Here is a 17,244-nt window from a genome sequence, read left to right as displayed (position 1 = left end):
ATACCAGTCCCCACATCATTACACCTCTACATACCTGTCCTACATGATTACACATCCACATACCTGTCCCCACATCATTACACCTCTACATACCTGTCCCCCATCATTACATCTCTACATACCTGTCCCCCATAATTTACACCTCTACATACCTGTCCCCCATAATTTACACCTCTACATACCTGTCCCCCATCATTTACACCTCTACATACCTGCCCTCACATCATTACACCTCTACATACCTGTCCACACATCATTACACCTTTACACCTCTACATACCTGTCCCCACATCATTACACCTCCAGATACCTGTCCCCACATCATTACACCTCTACATACCTGTCCCCCATCATTACATCTCTACATACCTGTCCCCCATAATTTACACCTCTACATACCTGTCCCCCATAATTTACACCTCTACATACCTGTCCCCCATCATTTACACCTCTACATACCTGCCCTCACATCATTACACCTCTACATACCTGTCCTACATCATTACACCTTTACATACCTGTCCCACATCATTTACACCTCTACATACCTGTCCCACATCATTACACCTCTACATACCTGTCCTACATCATTACACCTCTACATACCTGTCCCCACATCATTACACCTTTACATACCTGCCCTCACATCATTACACCTTTACATACCTGTCCCCCATCATTACACCTCTACATACCTGCCCTCACATCAATACACCTCTACATACCTGTCCCCCATCATTTACACCTCTACATACCTGTCCCACATCATTTACACCTCTACATACCTGTCCCCACATCATTACACCTTTACATACCTGCCCTCACATCATTACACCTCTACATACCTGTCCCCACATCATTACACCTCTACATACCTGTCCCCACATCATTACATCTCTACATACCTGTCCTACATCATTACACCTCTACATACCTGTCTCACATCATTACATCTCTACATATCTGTCCCACATCATTACACCTCTACATACCTGTCCCCACATCATTACACCTCCACATACCTGTCTCCACATCATTACACTTCTACATACCTGTCCCCCATCATTACATCTCTACATACCTGTCCCCCATCATTACACCTCCATATACCTGTCCCACATCATTACACCTCTACATACCTGTCCCACATCATTACACCTCTACATACCTGTCCTACATCATTACACCTCTACATACCTGTCCCACATCATTATACCTCTACACACCTGTCCCCAAATCATTACACCTCTACATACCTGTCCCCACATCTTTACACCTCCACATACCTGTCCCCACATCATTACACCTCCACATACCTGTCCCCCATCATTACATCTCTACATACCTGTCCCCCATCATTACACATCTACATACCTGTCCCACATCATTACACCTCTACATACCTGTCCCACATCATTACACCTCTACATACCTGTCCCACATCATTATTAGAGATGAGCGGGTTCGGTTCCTCGAAAACCGAACCCCCCCGAACTTCACCCATTTTACACGGGTCCGAGGCATACTCGGATTCTCCCGTATGGCTCGGTTAACCCAAGCGCGCCCGAACGTCATCATCCCACTGTCGGATTCTTGCGAGATTCGGATTTTATATTGAGCCGCGCGTCGCCGCCATTTTTCACTCGTGCATTGTAAATGATAGTGAGAGGACGTGGCTGGCGTCCTCTCACTTTGTTTCAGGGGGCTGCATATCTTTATTCTGGGGACCAGCAGTATTATAGGAGGAGTACAGTGCAGAGTTTTGCTGACCAGTGACCACCAGTATTATACGTTGTCTGCCTGAAAAACGCTCCATATCTGTGCTCAGTGTGCTGCATATATCTGTGCTCACACTGCTTTATTGTGGGGACTGGGGACCAGCAGTATTATATAGGAGGAGTACAGTGCAGAGTTTTGCTGACCAGTGACCACCAGTATACGTTGTCTGCCTGAAAAACGCTCCATATCTGTGCTCAGTGTGCTGCATATATCTGTGCTCACACTGCTTTATTGTGGGTACTGGGGACCACCAGTATATTATATAGGAGGAGTACAGTGCAGAGTTTTGCTGACCAGTGACCACCAGTATTATATGTTGTCTGCCTGAAAAACGCTCCATATCTGTGCTCAGTGTGCTGCATATATCTGTGCTCACACTGCTTTATTGTGGGGACTGGGGACCACCAGTATTATATAGGAGGAGTACAGCGCAGAGATTTGCTGACCAGTGACCACCAGTATACGTTGTCTGCCTGAAAAACGCTCCATATCTGTGCTCAGTGTGCTGCATATATCTGTGCTCACACTGCTTTATTGTGGGGACTAGGGACCAGCAGTATTATATAGGAGTACAGTGTAGAGTTTTGCTGACCAGTGACCAGCAGTATTATACGTTCTCTGCCTGAAAAACGCTCCATATCTGTGCTCAGTGTGCTGCACATATCTGTGCTCACACTGCTTTATTGTGGGGACTGGGGACCACCAGTAGTATATAGGAGGAGTACAGTGCAGAGTTTTGCTGACCAGTGACCAGTGACCACCAGTATTATACGTTCTCTGCCTGAAAAACGCTCCATATCTGTGCTCAGTGTGCTGCATATATCTGTGCTCACACTGCTTTATTGTGGGGACTGGGGACCACCAGTATTATATAGGAGGAGTACAGTGCAGAGTTTTGCTGACCAGTGACCACCAGTATACGTTGTCTGCCTGAAAAACGCTCCATGTCTGTGCTCCGTGTGCTGCATATATCTGTGCTCATACTGCTTTATTGTGGGGACTGGGGACCACCAGTATTATATAGGAGGAGTACAGTGCAGAGTTTTGCTGACCAGTGACCAGTGACCACCAGTATTATACGTTCTCTGCCTGAAAAACGCTCCATATCTGTGCTCAGTGTGCTGCATATATCTGTGCTCACACTGCTTTATTGTGGGTACTGGGGACCACCAGTATATTATATAGGAGGAGTACAGTGCAGAGTTTTGCTGACCAGTGACCACCAGTATTATACGTTGTCTGCCTGAAAAATGCTCCATATCTGTACTCAGTGTGCTGCATATATCTGTGCTCACACTGCTTTATTGTGGGGACTGGGGACCAGCAGTATATTATATAGGAGTACAGTGCAGAGTTTTGCTGACCAGTGACCAGTGACCACCAGTATTATACGTTCTCTGCCTGAAAAACGCTCCATATCTGTGCTCAGTGTGCTGCATATATCTGTGCTCACACTGCTTTATTGTGGGGACTGGGAACCAGCAGTATTATATAGGAGGCGTACAGTGCAGAGTTTTGCTGACCGGTGACCACCAGTATTATATGTTCTCTGCCTGAAAAATGCTCCATATCTGTGCTGCATTGTAGTATATAGTAGGAGTACAGTGCATAATTTTGCTGACCACCAGTATATAATATATAGGAGTACGGTACAGAAGGCCACTGCTCTACCTACCTCTGTGTCGTCAAGTATACTATCCATCCATACCTGTGGTGCATTTCAGTTTTGCACAGTTCGCTGACCACCAGTATATAATATATAGCAGTACGGTACAGTAGGCCACTGCTCTACCTACCTCTGTGTCGTCAAGTATACTATCCATCCATACCTGTGGTGCATTTAAGTTTTGCACAGTTTGCTGACCACCAGTATATAATATATAGCAGTACGGTACAGTAGGCCACTGCTCTACCTACCTCTGTGTCGTCAAGTATACTATCCATCCATACCTGTGGTGCATTTAAGTTTTGCACAGTTTGCTGACCACCAGTATATAATATATAGCAGTACGGTACAGTAGGCCACTGCTCTACCTACCTCTGTGTCGTCAAGTATACTATCCATCCATACCTGTGGTGCATTTAAGTTTTGCACAGTTTGCTGACCACCAGTATATAATATATAGCATTACGATACAGTAGGCCACTGCTCTACCTACCTCTGTGTCGTCAAGTATACTATCCATCCATACCTGTGGTGCATTTCAGTTTTGCACAGTTTGCTGACCACCAGTATATAATATATAGCATTACGGTAAAGTAGGCCACTGCTCTACCTACCTCTGTGTCGTCAAGTATACTATCCATCCATACCTGTGGTGCATTTCAGTTGTGCGCAGTATATATAGTAGTAGGCCATTGCTATTGATACTGGCATATAATTCCACACATTAAAAAATGGAGAACAAAAATGTGGAGGGTAAAATAGGGAAAGATCAAGATCCACTTCCATCTCGTGCTGAAGCTGCAGCCACTAGTCATGGGCGAGACGATGAAATGCCATCAACGTCGTCTGCCAAGGCCGATGCCCAATGTCATAGTAGAGAGCATGTAAAATCCAAAACACAAAAGTTCAGTAAAATGACCCAAAAATCAAAATTAAAAGCGTCTGAGGAGAAGCGTAAACTTGCCAATATGCCATTTACGACACGGAGTGGCAAGGAACGGCTGAGGCCCTGGCCTATGTTCATGGCTAGTGGTTCAGCTTCACATGAGGATGGAAGCACTCATCCTCTCGCTAGAAAAATGAAAAGACTTAAGCTGGCAAAAGCACAGCAAAGAACTGTGCATTCTTCTAAATCACAAATCCCCAAGGAGAGTCCAATTGTGTCGGTTGCGATGCCTGACCTTCCCAACACTGGACGGGAAGAGGTGGCGCCTTACACCATTTGTACGCCCCCTGCAAGTGCTGGAAGGAGCACCCGCAGTCCAGTTCCTGATAGTAAAATTGAAGATGTCACTGTTGAAGTACACCAGGATGAGGATATGGGTGTTGCTGGCGCTGAGGAGGAAATTGACAAGGAGGATTCTGATGGTGAGGTGGTTTGTTTAAGTCAGGCACCCGGGGAGACACCTGTTGTCCGTGGGACGAATTTGGCCATTGACATGCCTGGTCAAATTACAAAAAAAATCACATCTTCGGTGTGGAATTATTTTAACACAAATGCGGACAACAGGTGTCAAGCCGTGTGTTGCCTTTGTCAAGCTGTAATAAGTAGGGGTAAGGACGTTAACCACCTCGGAACATCCTCCCTTATACGTCACCTGCAGCGCATTCATCATAAGTCAGTGACAAGTTCAAAAACTTTGGATGACAGTGGAAGCAGTCCACTGACCACTAAATCCCTTCCTCTTGTAACCAAGCTCCTGCAAACCACACCACCAACTCCCTCAGTGTCAATTTCCTGCTTACACAGGAAAGCCAATAGTCCTGCAGGCCATGTCACTGTCAAGTCTGACGAGTCCTCTCCTGCCTGGGATTCCTCCGATGCATCCTTGAGTGTAACGCCTCCTGCTGCTGGCGCTATTGTTGTTGCTGCTGGGAGTCGATCGTCATCCCAGAGGGGAAGTCGGAAGACCACTTGTACTACTTCCAGTAAGCAATTGACTGTCCAACAGTCCTTTGCGAGGAAGATGAAATATCACAGCAGTCATCCTGCTGCAAAGCGGATAACTCAGGCCTTGGCAGCCTGGGCGGTGAGAAACGTGTTTCCGTTATCCACCGTTAATTCACAGGCAACTACAGACTTGATTGAGATACTGTGTCCCCGGTACCAAATACCATCTAGGTTCCATTTCTCTAGGCAGGCGATACTGAAAATGTACACAGACCTCAGAAAAAGAGTCACAAGTGTCCTAAAAAATGCAGTTGTACCCAATGTCCACTTAACCACGGACATGTGGACAAGTGGAGCAGGGCAGACTCAGGACTATATGACTGTGACAGCCCACTGGGTAGATGTATTGCCTCCCGCAGCAAGAACAGCAGCGGCGGCACCAGTAGCAGCATCTCGCAAACGTCAACTCGTTCCTAGGCAGGCTACGCTTTGTATCACCGCTTTCCAGAAGAGGCACACAGCTGACAACCTCTTACGGAAACTGAGGAACATCATCGCAGAATGGCTTACCCCAAATGGACTCTCCTGGGGATTTGTGACATCGGACAACGCCAGCAATATTGTGCGTGCATTACATCTGGGCAAATTCCAGCACGTCCCATGTTTTGCACATACACTGAATTTGGTGGTGCAGAATTATTTAAAAAACGACAGGGGCATGCAATAGATGCTGTCGGTGGCCCGAAGAATTGCGGCCCACTTTCGGCATTCAGCCACCGCGTTCCGAAGACTAGAGCACCAGCAAACACTCCTGAACCTGCCCTGCCATCATCTGAAGCAAGAGGTGGTAACGAGGTGGAATTCAACCCTCTATATGCTTCAGAGGATGGAGGAGTAGCAAAAGGCCATTCAAACCTATACATCTGCCTACGATATAGGCAAAGGAGGGGGAATGCACCTGACTCAAGCGCAGTGGAGAATGATTTCAACGTTGTGCAAGGTTCTGCAACCCTTTGAACTTGCCACACGTGAAGTCAGTTCAGACACTGCCAGCCTGAGTCAGGTCATTCCCCTCATCAGGCTTTTGCAGAAGAAGCTGGAGACATTGAAGGAGGAGCTAAAACAGAGCGATTCCGCTAGGCATGTGGGACTTGTGGATGGAGCCCTTATTTTCGCTTAACCAGGATTCACGGGTGGTCAATCTGTTGAAATCAGAGCACTACATTTTGGCCACCGTGCTCGATTCTAGATTTAAAACCTACGTTGTATCTCTCTTTCCAGCAGACACAAGTCTGCAGAGGTTCAAAGACCTGCTGGTGAGAAAATTGTCAAGTCAAGCGGAACGTGACCCGTCAACATCTTCTCCTTCACATTCTCCCGCAACTGGGGGTGCGAGGAAAAGGCTAAGAATTCCGAGCTCACCCGCTGGCGGTGATGCAGGGCAGTCTGGAGCGAGTGCTGACATCTGGTCCGGACTGAAGGACCTGCCAACGATTACTGACATGTCGTCTACTGTCACTGCATATGATTCTCTCACCATTGAAAGAATGGTGGAGGATTATATAAGTGACCGCATCCAAGTAGGCACGTCAGACAGTCCGTACGTATACTGGCAGGAAAAAGAGGCAATTTGGAGGCCCTTGCAGAAACTGTCTTTATTTTACCTAAGTTGCCCACCCTCCAGTGTGTACTCCGAAAGAGTGTTTAGTGCAGCCGCTCACCTTGTCAGCAATCGGCGTACGAGGTTACTTCCAGAAAATGTGGAGAAGATGATGTTCATCAAAATGAATTATAATCAATTCCTCCGTGGAGACATTCACCAGCAATTGCCTCCAGAAAGTACACAGGGACCTGAGATGGTGGATTCCAGTGGGGACGAATTAATAATCTGTGAGGAGGGGGATATACACAGTGAAAGGGGTGAGGAATCGGAGGATGAGGAGGAGGTGGACATCTTGCCTCTGTAGAGCCAGTTTGTGCAAGGAGAGATTGATTGCTTCTTTTTTGGTGGGGGCCCAAATCAACCAGTCATAGTTGTGTGGCAGACCCTGTCGCTGAAATTATGGGTTTGTTAAAGTGTGCATATACAACATAAGGGTGGGTGGGAGGGCCCAAGGACAATTCCATCTTGCACCTCTTTTTCTTTCATTTTTCTTTGCATCATGTGCTGTTTGGGGACTATTTTTTTGAAGTGCCATCCTGCCTGACAATGCAGTGCCACTCCTAGATGGGCCAGGTGTTTGTGTTGGCCACTTGTGTCGCTTAGCTTAGCCAACCAGCTACCTCATTGCGCCTCTTTTTTTCTTTGCATCATGTGCTGTTTGGGGACTATTTTTTTGAAGTGCCATCCTGTCTGACACTGCAGTGCCACTCCTAGATGGGCCAGGTGTTTGTGTCGGCCACTTGTGTCGCTTAGCTTAGTCACACAGCGACCTTGGTGCGCCTCTTTTTTTCTTTGCATCATATGCTGTTTGGGGACTATTTTTTTGAAGTGCCATCCTGTCTGACACTGCAGTGCCACTCCTAGATGGGCCAGGTGTTTGTGTCGGCCACTTGGGTCGCTTAGCTTAGTCATCCAGCGACCTCGGTGCAAATTTTAGGACTAAAAATAATATTGTGAGGTGTTCAGAATAGACTGAAAATGAGTGGAAATTATGGTTATTGAGGTTAATAATACTATGGGATCAAAATGACCCCCAAATTCTATGATTTAAGCTGTTTTTGAGGGGTTTTTGTAAAAAAAACACCCGAATCCAAAACACACCCGAATCCGACAAAAAATTTTCAGGGAGGTTTTGCCAAAACGCGTCCGAATCCAAAACACGGCCGCGGAATAGAATCCAAAACCAAAACACAAAACCCGAAAAATTTCCGGTGCACATCACTACCTCTACATACCTGTCCCACATCATTACACCTCTACATACATGTCTCCCATCATTACACCTCTACATACCTGTCCCACATCATTATACCTCTACATACCTGTCCCACATCATTACACCTCTACATACCTGTCCCACATCATTACACCTCTACATACCTGTCCCACATCATTATACCTCTACATACCTGTCCCACATCATAATACCTCTACATACCTGTCCCACATCATTACACCTCTACATAACTGTCCCACATCATTACACCTCTACATACCTGTCCCCGATCATAACACCTGTACATACCTGTCCCACATCATTACACCTCTACATACCTGTCCTACATCATTACACCTCTACATACCTGTCCGCCATCATTACACCTGTACATACCTGTCCCACATCATTACCCCTCTACATACCTGTTCTACATCATTACACCTGTACATACCTGTCCCACATCATTACCCCTCTACATACCTGTCCCACATCATTACACCTCTACATACCTGTCCCACATCATTACACCTCCACATACCTGTCCAACATCATTACACCTGTACATACCTGTCCCACATCATTATACCTCTACATACCTGTCCCACATCAATACACCTCTACATACCTGTCCCACATCATTACACCTCTACATACCTGTCCCACATCATTATACCTCTACATACCTGTCCCACATCATTACACCTCTACATACCTGTCCCACATCATTACACCTCTACATACCTGTCCCACATCATTATACCTCTACATACCTGTCCCACATCATTATACCTCTACATACCTGTCCCACATCATTATACCTCTACATACCTGTCCCACATCATTACACCTCTACATAACTGTCCCACATCATTACACCTCTACATACCTGTCCCCGATCATAACACCTGTACATACCTGTCCCACATCATTACACCTCTACATACCTGTCCTACATCATTACACCTCTACATACCTGTCCCACATCATTACCCCTCTACATACCTGTCCTACATCATTACACCTGTACATACCTGTCCCACATCATTACCCCTCTACATACCTGTCCCACATCATTACACCTCTACATACCTGTCCCACATCATTACACCTCCACATACCTGTCCAACATCATTACACCTGTACATACCTGTCCCACATCATTACACCTCCACATACCTGTCCAACATCATTACACCTGTACATACCTGTCCCACATCATTATACCTCTACATACCTGTCCCACATCATTACACCTCTACATACCTGTCCCACATCATTACACCTCTACATACCTGTCCCACATTATTATACCTCTACATACCTGTCCCACATCATTACACCTCTACATACCTGTCCCACATCATTACACCTCTACATACCTGTCCCACATCATTATACCTCTACATACCTGTCCCACATCATTATACCTCTACATACCTGTCCCACATCATTACACCTCTACATACCTGTCCCCGATCATAACACCTGTACATACCTGTCCCACATCATTACACCTCTACATACCTGTCCTACATCATTACACCTCTACATACCTGTCCCACATCATTACCCCTCTACATACTTGTCCTACATCATTACACCTGTACATACCTGTCCCACATCATTACCCCTCTACATACCTGTCCCACATCATTACACCTCTACATACCTGTCCCACATCATTACACCTCCACATACCTGTCCAACATCATTACACCTGTACATACCTGTCCCACATCATTACACCTCCACATACCTGTCCAACATCATTACACCTGTACATACCTGTCCCCCATCATTACACCTCTACATACCTGTCTGCCAGCATTACACCTCTACATACCTGTCCCACATCATTACACATCTACATACCTGTCCGCCATCATTACACCACTACATACCTGTCCCACATCATTACACATGTACATACCTGTCTCACATCATTACACCTCTATATACCTGTCCTACATCATTATACCTCTACATACCTGTCTCACATCATTACACCTCTACATACCTGTCCCCCATCATTACACCTCTACATACTTGTCCCCCATTATTACTCCTCTACATACCTGTCCCCCATCATTACACCTCTACATACCTGTCCCCAATTATTACACCTCTACGTACCTGTCCCCAATTATTACACCTCACCATACCTGTCCCACATCATTACACCTCTACATAGCTGTCCCACATCATTACACCTCACCATACCTGTCCCCCATCATTACATCTCTACATACCTGTCCCACATCATTACACCTCTACATACCTGTCCCACTTCATTACACCTATACATACCTGTCCCACATCATTACACCTCTACATACCTGTCCCACATCATTACACCTCACCATACCTGTCCCCATCATTACACCTCTACATACCTGTCCCACATCATTACCCCTCACCATACCTGTCACACATCATTACACCTCACCATACCTGTCCCACATCATTACACCTGTACATACCTGTCCCACATCATTACACCTCCACATACCTGTCCAACATCATTACACCTGTACATACCTGTCCCACTTCAGCACACCTATACATACCTGTCCCACATCATTACATTTCTACATACCTGTCCCACCTCAATACACCTCTACATACCTGTCCCACATCATTACACCTCTACATACCTGTTCCACATCATTTACACCTCTACATACCTGTCACACATCATTACACCTCACCATACCTGTCCCACATCATTACACCTCACCATACCTGTCCCACTTCATTACACCTATATATACCTGTCCCACATCATTACACCTCTACATACCTGTCCCACATCATTACACCTCTACATACCTGTCCCACATCATTACACCTCACCATACCTGTCCCACATCATTACACCTCACCATACCTGTCCCACATCATTACACCTCATCATACCTGTCCCACATCATTACACCTCTACATACCTGTCCCACATCATTACACCTCTACATACCTGTCCCACATCATTACACCTCTACATACCTGTCCCACATCATTACACCTCACCATACCTGTCCCACATCATTACACCTCTACATACCTGTCCCACATCATTACACCTCACCATACCTGTCCCACATCATTACACCTGTACATACCTGTCCCACATCATTACACCTCCACATACCTGTCCAACATCATTACACCGGTACATACCTGTCCCACTTCATTACACCTATACATACCTGTCCCACATCATTACACCTCTACATACCTGTCCCACCTCATTACACCTCTACATACCTGTCCCACATCATTACACTTCTACATACCTGTCCCACCTCATTACACCTCTACATAACTCTCACATCATTACACCTCTACATACCTGTCCCACATCATTTACACCTCCACATACCTGTCCTACATCATTACACCTCTACATACCTGTCCCACATCATTACACCTCACCATACCTGTCCCACATCATTACACCTCTACATACCTGTCCCCCATCATTACACATCCACATACCTGTCCCTTATCATAACACCTCTACATACCTGTCCCCCATCATTACACCTCTACATACCTCTCACATCATTACACCTTTACATACCTGTCCCCCATCATTACACCTCTACATACCTGTCTCACATCATTACACCTCTACATACCTGTACCCCATCATTACACCTCTACATACCTGTACCCCATTATTATACCTCTACATACCTGTCCTACATCATTTACACCTCTACCTGGCTGTCCCACATCATTACATGTCTACATACCTGTCTCACATCATTACACCTCTACATACCTGTCCCACATCATTACACCTCTACATACCTGTCCCACATCATTACACCTCTACATACCTGTCCCACATCATTACACCTCTACATACCTATCCCACATCATTTACACCTCTACATACCTGTCCTACATCATTACACCTCTACATACCTGCCCTACATCATTACACCTCTACATACCTGTCCCACATTATTACACCTCTTTATACCTGTCCCCCATCATTACACATCCACATACCTGTCCCACATCATTACACCTCTACATACCTGTCCCCCATCATTACACCTCTACATACCGGTCCCACATCATTACACCTCTACATACCTCTCACATCATTACATCTCTACATACCTGTCCCCCATCATTACACCTCTGCATACCTGTCCTACATCATTACACCTCACCATACCTGTCCCACATCATTACACCTCTACATACCTCTCACATCATTACACCTCTACATACCTGTCCCCCATCATTACACCTCTACATACCGGTCCCACATCATTACACCTCTACATACCTCTCACATCATAACATCTCTACATACCTGTCCCCCATCATTACACCTCTGCATACCTGTCCTACATCATTACACCTCACCATACCTGTCCTCACATCATTTACACCCCTACGTACCTGTCCTACATCATTACACCTCTACATACGTGTCCCACATCATCCACTTGTCCCAAGTTATGAGGTGTGACGGTTTGAAATGACCACACATTACTGCAAATCACCGGCGATTGACAACTACTGTACAAACATCAGGATTTACTATTCCGTAATTTGGAGGGTGATTGTCAAATGTATTTATTTTGTCCTCAATACCGCCATCTTAGTATAAATTACATGGATCTCTTAATAAAATCATACATCAATCTCGCCGGTCACAGCCATTTCCTTTTAGTGGAGGTTGGTAAATATGGTGGTTTTTAGCTAAAATAATGGGGACATTAGTATTAAAAAAATAAAAAATGTTATTATTATTTTTGGATGGTTTTACTTTTAGTAATTCTGCTTTAAAACCGCTGGAAAAATCGGCAAAATGCGTCAGTTTTGCAAAGCCGCGCATTATAACCCCCCACCACCACTGCATGTTATGTAGATCTGAGTGCCCTTGTCTGCTTGTGTCTCCGCAGGGTTTATCATAGCAATATTTTTAGGTTCATGTCCCTGGATCCGTTAAGTGTCTGTCTGGTTTCTAAATGCAAAATAATTGCATCCACTTGTTTCATTGTGAGTTTAAGTAGTTTCTGCTGCTAAGTGTCTGTTCATTATATATTGTGTAGATCAGGGGTATTCAAAATGCAGCGCCCCAGCTGCTGGGGAACTGCACATCCCAGCAAGCCCTGCCACTGTTTTAGCATGCCCTAATAGCAAAACTTTGGCAGTGGAGACAGAGGGATGTTTTTATTCTTCTTAATCCCATGGCAAAAATGTGACCCCAATGCAAAGCGGCTTGCTGTACTTGAAAAATCATTAACATGTACCCAATTTTTCGGGCAGTCCCCCACAACCCCATAAGAGTGGGCACCTTTGCCGCATCCCGCCCACTTAATTGATAATCATGTCAATTTAGCCACAACCAGGGACGGACCGGGGCCTGAAATATTGCCCTGGCATGCGTGTGCACGTGAGAGGGGGTGCGCAGACACTACTCATAGGGGCGTGCCGCGAGTCAGGGGGACATAGACTCGCAGCACGCCCCCGTATTTCTGACATATGGACACTTCGAGCGGGGGGCGACGACGAACAGAGAGCCGGAAGCTGCGCTGCACATGGCCTTCCTGGCTCCCTGCATGATCGGACCGGCCCACCAGCCCATTGGCCCTTCTGGAATTTGCCAGAAGTGCCAGATGGGTAGTCCGGCCCTGACCACAGCCCCTATTCAAATATGAGTAGTTTGTGCCATTTCACCAGTGAGGGGGTGAGGCCTAATGATGCAACTAGTCCCACCCCCATCATCACCCACATGCTTCTCCCCGGAAAGAGAAAACTAAAAACTGAAAAGGTCAGTAAGTATGAGTTCTATATGTTCTTTATTCGTGCTGCCTGTCATGGAATGATGCAAGGACTGAGATGCTCACTGTCAGTGTGTACAGATGCTGCAATCATGCTTACTGCCTCTTTAGACGCTGGCATCCATCGCACCATTGTAACTTTCACCAGCCCTACGCTAGGTGCAAAACATTCATCTGAGGGATGTGGATTTTTAGATCTACACTAAAAAAGTCTACAGTCCATAGGTCGACCACTAATCGTCAACAAGTATGAAAGATTTTTTTTTTTGGGGGGGGGGGGGATGAAAAAAAAAAGTGTTGACCTTTTGAACTGTCTACCTTTTACATGATGACCTTTTGACCCTGTAGACCTAATGCATGTCGACCATCAGCGGTTGACCTATTGACCTTTTTAGTGTAGATCTATAGACCGGATACCCCATCTGTGTAGGGCCTCCAGTGTGAGCAAATAAATATCTGTATATGTGACCACCTTCACCTACACGCCCATACGACGTTATATCTGTGTCTGATTACACAACCCTCTGTAACCAGGAACGCCCAACACATTTCTAATACACTTCTTGGTGCATGTGTCTGACCCTGTACTGCAACTCTGTACGAACATCATCACGGCGCATGCATGCGCAGTACAACTCAGATGCAAGTATTGCACAAGACAAAAGCAAAACACATTGGTCCTCACAGGAAACTGTAAAGCAAATTGGCCCCCACATGAAAAAAAAAAAGAAAAAGAAATGTATAATATAGCTTTTGTTATTACAATTAGAGATGAGCGGGTTCGGTTCTCAGAGAACCGAACCCTACCGGACTTCACATCACGAGCCCGGATCTGAGTCAGGCCAGGTTTTTCCCGCCTGACTCGGAAATCAGAACGAGGCAAAACGTCATCATCCCACTGTCGGATTCTTGCGGGGTTTGGATTCCATGTAAGGAGCCGCGCGTCCCCGCCATTTTCACTCCGGCATTGGAGAGTGTAGAGAGAGGACGTGTCTCCGTCCTCAGTGTCCTCAGTGTCCATGTCTTGTGCTGCATCAGTCCAGTCTCAGTGGTGGTGTCCTTTGCTGCCATATGTCCAGTGCTGCTGTATAAGTCCAGTCCATTGCAGTGGTGCTGTGTTGTGCTGCATCAGTCCAGTGGTGGTGTCCCTGTGCTGCCGTATATGTCCAGTGGTACTGCCGTATAAGTCCAGTGATCCTGCCGTATAAGTCCAGTGATCCTGCCGTATAAGTCCAGTGGTACTGCCGTATAAGTCCAGTGATACTGCCGTATAAGTCCAGTGATCCTGCCGTATATGTCCAGTGGTACTGCCGTATATGTCCAGTGGTACTGCCGTATATGTCCAGTGATACTGCCGTATATGTCCAGTGGTACTGCCGTATATGTCCAGTGGTACTGCCGTATATGTCCAGTGATACTGCCGTATATGTCCAGTGGTACTGCCGTATATGTCCAGTGATATTGCCGTATATGTCCAGTGATACTGCCGTATATGTCCAGTGGTACTGCCGTATATGTCCAGTGGTACTGCCGTATATGTCCATTGATACTGCCGTATATGTCCAGCGGTACTGCCGTATAAGTCCAGTGATCCTGCCGTATAATTGCAGTGGTACTGGCGTATATGTCCAGTCCAGTGATACTGTCGTATATGTCCATTGATACTGCCGTATATGTCCAGCGGTACTGCCGTATAAATCCAGTGATCCTGCCGAATAAGTCCAGTGATCCTGCCGTATAATTGCAGTGGTACTGGCATATATGTCCAGTCCAGTGATACTGTCGTATATGTCCAGTGATACTGCTGTATATGTCCATTGATACTGCCGTATATGTCCAGCGGTACTCCTGTATATGTCCAGCGGTACTGCCGTATAAATCCAGTGATCCTGCCGTACAATTCCAGTGGTTCTGGCGTATAAGTCGAGTGATCCTGCCGTATATGTCCATTGATACTGCCATATAAATCCAGTGATCCTGCCATATAAGTCCAGTGATCCTGCCGTATAATTCTAGTGATCCTGCCGTATATGTCCGATGGTACTGCCATATAATTCCAGTGATACTGCCGTATATATATATATATATATATATATACCCTGTTGCAAAGCGGATTACTGAGGCCATGACAACTATGCTGGTTTTAGATGTGCATCCGGTATCCGCCATTAGTGCAGTGGGACTGCAGTGCCACTCCTAGATGGGCCAGGTGTTTATGCCGCACACTTGTGTCGCTTAGCTTAGACATACAGCAACCTCGGTGCAACCTTTTGGCCTAAAAACAATATTGTGAGGTGTGAGGTGTTCAGAATAGTCTGGAAATGAGTGGAAATGAATGTTATTGAGGTTACTAATACCGTAGGAGCAAAAATACCCCCAAATTCTGTGATTTTAGCTGTTTTTATGTTTTCCCCTGGGGAGCAGCTGTATTATATAGCAGGAGTACAGTGCAGAGTTTTGCTGACAGTGACCACCAGTATACGTTGTCTGCCTGAAAAACACTCCATATCTGTGCTCAGTGTGCTGCTTTATTGTGGGGACTGGGGACCACCAGTATAATATTATATAGGAGCAGGGGCGGAACTGTGGGAGGCAGTGGAGTCGGCTGCCGCCGGGCTCCTGGCCACAAGGGGGCGCATCTCCTCCACTGTCTCACGCAGCCTGAGGACTGCGCTGCTATTGCAGATGGAGGAGCTGTGTCAATGACACGGAAGCTGCCTCCTGTAGAGAGAGATGGCACTGGCTGCAGCTAGGGGGAGCTCCAGAGCACAGCTCCTCCCGGGCCCTTAGTAAGCCAGCCGAGGGAAGCTCAGAACTCTCTGCTCCTCCATGCTCTGGATGATAGCCAAAGGTAGGCACTGTGTGGGGGGTGGGGGAGAGGTGTATTTGGGGGGAAGTACTGTGTTTTGTGTGTGCTTGTTTTTAAGTGAGGTGTGTGTGTTTTTAAGGAAAGTTGTACATTCAAGTAAAAGAGGCATGTGTGTGTGTGATGTGTGTGAGAGTGGCATGTGTGTGAGAGGCATGTATGTGTATGTAAGTGGGAGGCATGTGTATGTAAGTTAGAGGCATGTGTGTGTGTGTGTGTGTGTGTGTGTGTGTGAAAGGCATGTGTATGTAAGTGGGAGGCATGTGTATGTAAGTGAGAGGCATGTGTGTGTGTGTGAGAGGCATGTGTATGTAAGGGGCCCTACACACTCGGCGATGCGCCGCCGAGGTGCC

General features: G+C 46.2%; 1 protein-coding gene across 3 annotated transcripts in view; it reads left to right on the top strand.

The window, feature by feature from the left end:
- Positions 1-17,244, top strand: part of GPR20 (G protein-coupled receptor 20) — a 141,492-nt gene that overhangs the window by 75,270 nt on the left and 48,978 nt on the right. The window lies entirely within an intron of this gene.

This window comes from Pseudophryne corroboree, chromosome 5 (assembly GCF_028390025.1).
Source record: "Pseudophryne corroboree isolate aPseCor3 chromosome 5, aPseCor3.hap2, whole genome shotgun sequence".
In the NCBI taxonomy this organism is placed as follows: domain Eukaryota; kingdom Metazoa; phylum Chordata; class Amphibia; order Anura; family Myobatrachidae; genus Pseudophryne; species Pseudophryne corroboree.
Note: the sequence above shows the minus strand (reverse complement) of the source record. Positions and strands in the feature narration are given on the sequence as shown.